The sequence below is a fragment of the Lates calcarifer genome, unplaced genomic scaffold, assembly GCF_001640805.2.
Source record: "Lates calcarifer isolate ASB-BC8 unplaced genomic scaffold, TLL_Latcal_v3 _unitig_5608_quiver_2706, whole genome shotgun sequence".
NCBI classification, from domain to species: domain Eukaryota; kingdom Metazoa; phylum Chordata; class Actinopteri; family Centropomidae; genus Lates; species Lates calcarifer.
Window position 1 is genome coordinate 2501 of NW_026117616.1, and position 7500 is coordinate 10000.

Sequence of the window (7500 nt, forward strand, 5' to 3'; positions counted from 1 at the left end):
TATTGGGTCATTGTGCCCAAAACCCAGACTGCGCTCATTCATTCGGCAGCAGTGCAGACTTTACAGAGGTGACTTTCCAGCGCCTAATACCCGATTGCCGAAAGCGACGTGACATAAAACAGAAGTGCAAAACAGAGCGTGAAATACAGGCTGCAAAATAAAAGTAGTTTGGGCGTGCCCTGTCTCAACTACAGAGGAAGCGGCATTCTGCTGCTGTAAGATAGGCAGGAAAAGATGGGGACAAAAAGCTTACGGCACCTGGTATTCCCAGGCGGTCTCCATCCAAGTACTAACCAGGCCCGACCCTGCTTAGCTTCCGAGATCAGACGAGATCGGGCGCGCTCAGGGTGGTGTGGCCGTAAGCCACAGCGGCTGCTGAAGACAGACCCTTTATACGTGCCAAAATAACACTGGCAGATCTGTTATTTCACATAGCAATCAACAATAATGGGGATTTTCTCTAACAGTCAACAGCAAAACTAAGAAATAACTACTCCACCCAACAAGAATTTTCCGTATGGCCTGATCAAACATTTGGCTCTGTTCCAAGTCCATTTTCGTCCGAAATTGCTCAAAACGTACATCGGTGAGCCACACGTCCTTGTGGACGACGTATTGGGTCATTGTGCCCAAAACCCAGACTGCGCTCATTCATTCGGCAGCAGTGCAGACTTTACAGAGGTGACTTTCCAGCGCCTAATACCCGATTGCCGAAAGCGACGTGACATAAAACAGAAGTGCAAAACAGAGCGTGAAATACAGGCTGCAAAATAAAAGTAGTTTTGGCGTGCCCTGTCTCAACTACAGAGGAAGCGGCATTCTGCTGCTGTAAGATAGGCAGAAAAGATGGGGACAAAAAGCTTACGGCACCTGGTATTCCCAGGCGGTCTCCCATCCAAGTACTAACCAGGCCCGACCCTGCTTAGCTTCCGAGATCAGACGAGATCGGGCGCGCTCAGGGTGGTGTGGCCGTAAGCCACAGCGGCTGCTGAAGACAGACCCTTTATACGTGCCAAAATAACACTGGCAGATCTGTTATTTCACATAGCAATCAACAATAATGGGGATTTTCTCTAACAGTCAACAGCAAAACTAAGAAATAACTACTCCACCCAACAAGAATTTTCCGTATGGCCTGATCAAACATTTGGCTCTGTTCCAAGTCCATTTTCGTCCGAAATTGCTCAAAACGTACATCGGTGAGCCACACGTCCTTGTGGACGACGTATTGGGTCATTGTGCCCAAAACCCAGACTGCGCTCATTCATTCGGCAGCAGTGCAGACTTTACAGAGGTGACTTTCCAGCGCCTAATACCCGATTGCCGAAAGCGACGTGACATAAAACAGAAGTGCAAAACAGAGCGTGAAATACAGGCTGCAAAATAAAAGTAGTTTTGGCGTGCCCTGTCTCAACTACAGAGGAAGCGGCATTCTGCTGCTGTAAGATAGGCAGAAAAGCAAAAAGCTTACGGCACCTGGTATTCCCAGGCGGTCTCCCATCCAAGTACTAACCAGGCCCGACCCTGCTTAGCTTCCGAGATCAGACGAGATCGGGCGCGCTCAGGGTGGTGTGGCCGTAAGCCACAGCGGCTGCTGAAGACAGACCCTTTATACGTGCCAAAATAACACTGGCAGATCTGTTATTTCACATAGCAATCAACAATAATGGGGATTTTCTCTAACAGTCAACAGCAAAACTAAGAAATAACTACTCCACCCAACAAGAATTTTCCGTATGGCCTGATCAAACATTTGGCTCTGTTCCAAGTCCATTTTCGTCCGAAATTGCTCAAAACGTACATCGGTGAGCCACACGTCCTTGTGGACGACGTATTGGGTCATTGTGCCCAAAACCCAGACTGCGCTCATTCATTCGGCAGCAGTGCAGACTTTACAGAGGTGACTTTCCAGCGCCTAATACCCGATTGCCGAAAGCGACGTGACATAAAACAGAAGTGCAAAACAGAGCGTGAAATACAGGCTGCAAAATAAAAGTAGTTTGGGCGTGCCCTGTCTCAACTACAGAGGAAGCGGCATTCTGCTGCTGTAAGATAGGCAGGAAAAGATGGGGACAAAAAGCTTACGGCACCTGGTATTCCCAGGCGGTCTCCCATCCAAGTACTAACCAGGCCCGACCCTGCTTAGCTTCCGAGATCAGACGAGATCGGGCGCGCTCAGGGTGGTGTGGCCGTAAGCCACAGCGGCTGCTGAAGACAGACCCTTTATACGTGCCAAAATAACACTGGCAGATCTGTTATTTCACATAGCAATCAACAATAATGGGGATTTTCTCTAACAGTCAACAGCAAAACTAAGAAATAACTACTCCACCCAACAAGAATTTTCCGTATGGCCTGATCAAACATTTGGCTCTGTTCCAAGTCCATTTTCGTCCGAAATTGCTCAAAACGTACATCGGTGAGCCACACGTCCTTGTGGACGACGTATTGGGTCATTGTGCCCAAAACCCAGACTGCGCTCATTCATTCGGCAGCAGTGCAGACTTTACAGAGGTGACTTTCCAGCGCCTAATACCCGATTGCCGAAAGCGACGTGACATAAAACAGAAGTGCAAAACAGAGCGTGAAATACAGGCTGCAAAATAAAAGTAGTTTTGGGCGTGCCCTGTCTCAACTACAGAGGAAGCGGCATTCTGCTGCTGTAAGATAGGCAGGAAAAGATGGGGACAAAAAGCTTACGGCACCTGGTATTCCCAGGCGGTCTCCCATCCAAGTACTAACCAGGCCCGACCCTGCTTAGCTTCCGAGATCAGACGAGATCGGGCGCGCTCAGGGTGGTGTGGCCGTAAGCCACAGCGGCTGCTGAAGACAGACCCTTTATACGTGCCAAAATAACACTGGCAGATCTGTTATTTCACATAGCAATCAACAATAATGGGGATTTTCTCTAACAGTCAACAGCAAAACTAAGAAATAACTACTCCACCCAACAAGAATTTTCCGTATGGCCTGATCAAACATTTGGCTCTGTTCCAAGTCCATTTTCGTCCGAAATTGCTCAAAACGTACATCGGTGAGCCACACGTCCTTGTGGACGACGTATTGGGTCATTGTGCCCAAAACCCAGACTGCGCTCATTCATTCGGCAGCAGTGCAGACTTTACAGAGGTGACTTTCCAGCGCCTAATACCCGATTGCCGAAAGCGACGTGACATAAAACAGAAGTGCAAAACAGAGCGTGAAATACAGGCTGCAAAATAAAAGTAGTTTGGGCGTGCCCTGTCTCAACTACAGAGGAAGCGGCATTCTGCTGCTGTAAGATAGGCAGGAAAAGATGGGGACAAAAAGCTTACGGCACCTGGTATTCCCAGGCGGTCTCCCATCCAAGTACTAACCAGGCCCGACCCTGCTTAGCTTCCGAGATCAGACGAGATCGGGCGCGCTCAGGGTGGTGTGGCCGTAAGCCACAGCGGCTGCTGAAGACAGACCCTTTATACGTGCCAAAATAACACTGGCAGATCTGTTATTTCACATAGCAATCAACAATAATGGGGATTTTCTCTAACAGTCAACAGCAAAACTAAGAAATAACTACTCCACCCAACAAGAATTTTCCGTATGGCCTGATCAAACATTTGGCTCTGTTCCAAGTCCATTTTCGTCCGAAATTGCTCAAAACGTACATCGGTGAGCCACACGTCCTTGTGGACGACGTATTGGGTCATTGTGCCCAAAACCCAGACTGCGCTCATTCATTCGGCAGCAGTGCAGACTTTACAGAGGTGACTTTCCAGCGCCTAATACCCGATTGCCGAAAGCGACGTGACATAAAACAGAAGTGCAAAACAGAGCGTGAAATACAGGCTGCAAAATAAAAGTAGTTTGGGCGTGCCCTGTCTCAACTACAGAGGAAGCGGCATTCTGCTGCTGTAAGATAGGCAGGAAAAGATGGGGACAAAAAGCTTACGGCACCTGGTATTCCCAGGCGGTCTCCCATCCAAGTACTAACCAGGCCCGACCCTGCTTAGCTTCCGAGATCAGACGAGATCGGGCGCGCTCAGGGTGGTGTGGCCGTAAGCCACAGCGGCTGCTGAAGACAGACCCTTTATACGTGCCAAAATAACACTGGCAGATCTGTTATTTCACATAGCAATCAACAATAATGGGGATTTTCTCTAACAGTCAACAGCAAAACTAAGAAATAACTACTCCACCCAACAAGAATTTTCCGTATGGCCTGATCAAACATTTGGCTCTGTTCCAAGTCCATTTTCGTCCGAAATTGCTCAAAACGTACATCGGTGAGCCACACGTCCTTGTGGACGACGTATTGGGTCATTGTGCCCAAAACCCAGACTGCGCTCATTCATTCGGCAGCAGTGCAGACTTTACAGAGGTGACTTTCCAGCGCCTAATACCCGATTGCCGAAAGCGACGTGACATAAAACAGAAGTGCAAAACAGAGCGTGAAATACAGGCTGCAAAATAAAAGTAGTTTGGGCGTGCCCTGTCTCAACTACAGAGGAAGCGGCATTCTGCTGCTGTAAGATAGGCAGGAAAAGATGGGGACAAAAAGCTTACGGCACCTGGTATTCCCAGGCGGTCTCCCATCCAAGTACTAACCAGGCCCGACCCTGCTTAGCTTCCGAGATCAGACGAGATCGGGCGCGCTCAGGGTGGTGTGGCCGTAAGCCACAGCGGCTGCTGAAGACAGACCCTTTATACGTGCCAAAATAACACTGGCAGATCTGTTATTTCACATAGCAATCAACAATAATGGGGATTTTCTCTAACAGTCAACAGCAAAACTAAGAAATAACTACTCCACCCAACAAGAATTTTCCGTATGGCCTGATCAAACATTTGGCTCTGTTCCAAGTCCATTTTCGTCCGAAATTGCTCAAAACGTACATCGGTGAGCCACACGTCCTTGTGGACGACGTATTGGGTCATTGTGCCCAAAACCCAGACTGCGCTCATTCATTCGGCAGCAGTGCAGACTTTACAGAGGTGACTTTCCAGCGCCTAATACCCGATTGCCGAAAGCGACGTGACATAAAACAGAAGTGCAAAACAGAGCGTGAAATACAGGCTGCAAAATAAAAGTAGTTTTGGGCGTGCCCTGTCTCAACTACAGAGGAAGCGGCATTCTGCTGCTGTAAGATAGGCAGGAAAAGATGGGGACAAAAAGCTTACGGCACCTGGTATTCCCAGGCGGTCTCCCATCCAAGTACTAACCAGGCCCGACCCTGCTTAGCTTCCGAGATCAGACGAGATCGGGCGCGCTCAGGGTGGTGTGGCCGTAAGCCACAGCGGCTGCTGAAGACAGACCCTTTATACGTGCCAAAATAACACTGGCAGATCTGTTATTTCACATAGCAATCAACAATAATGGGGATTTTCTCTAACAGTCAACAGCAAAACTAAGAAATAACTACTCCACCCAACAAGAATTTTCCGTATGGCCTGATCAAACATTTGGCTCTGTTCCAAGTCCATTTTCGTCCGAAATTGCTCAAAACGTACATCGGTGAGCCACACGTCCTTGTGGACGACGTATTGGGTCATTGTGCCCAAAACCCAGACTGCGCTCATTCATTCGGCAGCAGTGCAGACTTTACAGAGGTGACTTTCCAGCGCCTAATACCCGATTGCCGAAAGCGACGTGACATAAAACAGAAGTGCAAAACAGAGCGTGAAATACAGGCTGCAAAATAAAAGTAGTTTTGGCGTGCCCTGTCTCAACTACAGAGGAAGCGGCATTCTGCTGCTGTAAGATAGGCAGGAAAAGATGGGACAAAAAGCTTACGGCACCTGGTATTCCCAGGCGGTCTCCCATCCAAGTACTAACCAGGCCCGACCCTGCTTAGCTTCCGAGATCAGACGAGATCGGGCGCGCTCAGGGTGGTGTGGCCGTAAGCCACAGCGGCTGCTGAAGACAGACCCTTTATACGTGCCAAAATAACACTGGCAGATCTGTTATTTCACATAGCAATCAACAATAATGGGGATTTTCTCTAACAGTCAACAGCAAAACTAAGAAATAACTACTCCACCCAACAAGAATTTTCCGTATGGCCTGATCAAACATTTGGCTCTGTTCCAAGTCCATTTTCGTCCGAAATTGCTCAAAACGTACATCGGTGAGCCACACGTCCTTGTGGACGACGTATTGGGTCATTGTGCCCAAAACCCAGACTGCGCTCATTCATTCGGCAGCAGTGCAGACTTTACAGAGGTGACTTTCCAGCGCCTAATACCCGATTGCCGAAAGCGACGTGACATAAAACAGAAGTGCAAAACAGAGCGTGAAATACAGGCTGCAAAATAAAAGTAGTTTGGCGTGCCCTGTCTCAACTACAGAGGAAGCGGCATTCTGCTGCTGTAAGATAGGCAGGAAAAGATGGGGACAAAAAGCTTACGGCACCTGGTATTCCCAGGCGGTCTCCCATCCAAGTACTAACCAGGCCCGACCCTGCTTAGCTTCCGAGATCAGACGAGATCGGGCGCGCTCAGGGTGGTGTGGCCGTAAGCCACAGCGGCTGCTGAAGACAGACCCTTTATACGTGCCAAAATAACACTGGCAGATCTGTTATTTCACATAGCAATCAACAATAATGGGGATTTTCTCTAACAGTCAACAGCAAAACTAAGAAATAACTACTCCACCCAACAAGAATTTTCCGTATGGCCTGATCAAACATTTGGCTCTGTTCCAAGTCCATTTTCGTCCGAAATTGCTCAAAACGTACATCGGTGAGCCACACGTCCTTGTGGACGACGTATTGGGTCATTGTGCCCAAAACCCAGACTGCGCTCATTCATTCGGCAGCAGTGCAGACTTTACAGAGGTGACTTTCCAGCGCCTAATACCCGATTGCCGAAAGCGACGTGACATAAAACAGAAGTGCAAAACAGAGCGTGAAATACAGGCTGCAAAATAAAAGTAGTTTTGGCGTGCCCTGTCTCAACTACAGAGGAAGCGGCATTCTGCTGCTGTAAGATAGGCAGGAAAAGATGGGGACAAAAAGCTTACGGCACCTGGTATTCCCAGGCGGTCTCCCATCCAAGTACTAACCAGGCCCGACCCTGCTTAGCTTCCGAGATCAGACGAGATCGGGCGCGCTCAGGGTGGTGTGGCCGTAAGCCACAGCGGCTGCTGAAGACAGACCCTTTATACGTGCCAAAATAACACTGGCAGATCTGTTATTTCACATAGCAATCAACAATAATGGGGATTTTCTCTAACAGTCAACAGCAAAACTAAGAAATAACTACTCCACCCAACAAGAATTTTCCGTATGGCCTGATCAAACATTTGGCTCTGTTCCAAGTCCATTTTCGTCCGAAATTGCTCAAAACGTACATCGGTGAGCCACACGTCCTTGTGGACGACGTATTGGGTCATTGTGCCCAAAACCCAGACTGCGCTCATTCATTCGGCAGCAGTGCAGACTTTACAGAGGTGACTTTCCAGCGCCTAATACCCGATTGCCGAAAGCGACGTGACATAAAACAGAAGTGCAAAACAGAGCGTGA

At 48.6% G+C, this 7500-nt stretch overlaps 12 non-coding genes across 12 annotated transcripts; all 12 read right to left on the reverse strand.

Moving 5' to 3' along the window:
• Positions 1-246: 246 nt before the first annotated feature.
• On the reverse strand, positions 247-364 carry LOC127141049 (5S ribosomal RNA). Its single transcript, XR_007811578.1, has one exon. It is a non-coding gene; the product is annotated as a 5S ribosomal RNA (ribosomal RNA).
• Positions 365-858: 494 nt separating this feature from the next.
• On the reverse strand, positions 859-977 carry LOC127141053 (5S ribosomal RNA). Its single transcript, XR_007811582.1, has one exon. It is a non-coding gene; the product is annotated as a 5S ribosomal RNA (ribosomal RNA).
• Positions 978-1464: 487 nt separating this feature from the next.
• Positions 1465-1583, reverse strand: LOC127141054 (5S ribosomal RNA). The gene has a single exon (XR_007811583.1). It is a non-coding gene; the product is annotated as a 5S ribosomal RNA (ribosomal RNA).
• Positions 1584-2078: 495 nt separating this feature from the next.
• On the reverse strand, positions 2079-2197 carry LOC127141055 (5S ribosomal RNA). Its single transcript, XR_007811584.1, has one exon. It is a non-coding gene; the product is annotated as a 5S ribosomal RNA (ribosomal RNA).
• Positions 2198-2693: 496 nt separating this feature from the next.
• LOC127141038 (5S ribosomal RNA) lies at positions 2694-2812 on the reverse strand. The gene has a single exon (XR_007811566.1). It is a non-coding gene; the product is annotated as a 5S ribosomal RNA (ribosomal RNA).
• Positions 2813-3307: 495 nt separating this feature from the next.
• On the reverse strand, positions 3308-3426 carry LOC127141039 (5S ribosomal RNA). Its single transcript, XR_007811568.1, has one exon. It is a non-coding gene; the product is annotated as a 5S ribosomal RNA (ribosomal RNA).
• A 495-nt stretch (positions 3427-3921) lies between these two features.
• Positions 3922-4040, reverse strand: LOC127141040 (5S ribosomal RNA). Its single transcript, XR_007811569.1, has one exon. It is a non-coding gene; the product is annotated as a 5S ribosomal RNA (ribosomal RNA).
• A 495-nt stretch (positions 4041-4535) lies between these two features.
• Positions 4536-4654, reverse strand: LOC127141041 (5S ribosomal RNA). The gene has a single exon (XR_007811570.1). It is a non-coding gene; the product is annotated as a 5S ribosomal RNA (ribosomal RNA).
• A 496-nt stretch (positions 4655-5150) lies between these two features.
• On the reverse strand, positions 5151-5269 carry LOC127141042 (5S ribosomal RNA). Its single transcript, XR_007811571.1, has one exon. It is a non-coding gene; the product is annotated as a 5S ribosomal RNA (ribosomal RNA).
• Positions 5270-5763: 494 nt separating this feature from the next.
• On the reverse strand, positions 5764-5882 carry LOC127141043 (5S ribosomal RNA). The gene has a single exon (XR_007811572.1). It is a non-coding gene; the product is annotated as a 5S ribosomal RNA (ribosomal RNA).
• Positions 5883-6376: 494 nt separating this feature from the next.
• On the reverse strand, positions 6377-6495 carry LOC127141044 (5S ribosomal RNA). Its single transcript, XR_007811573.1, has one exon. It is a non-coding gene; the product is annotated as a 5S ribosomal RNA (ribosomal RNA).
• Positions 6496-6990: 495 nt separating this feature from the next.
• LOC127141045 (5S ribosomal RNA) lies at positions 6991-7109 on the reverse strand. The gene has a single exon (XR_007811574.1). It is a non-coding gene; the product is annotated as a 5S ribosomal RNA (ribosomal RNA).
• Between the last annotated feature and the right edge of the window lie 391 nt (positions 7110-7500).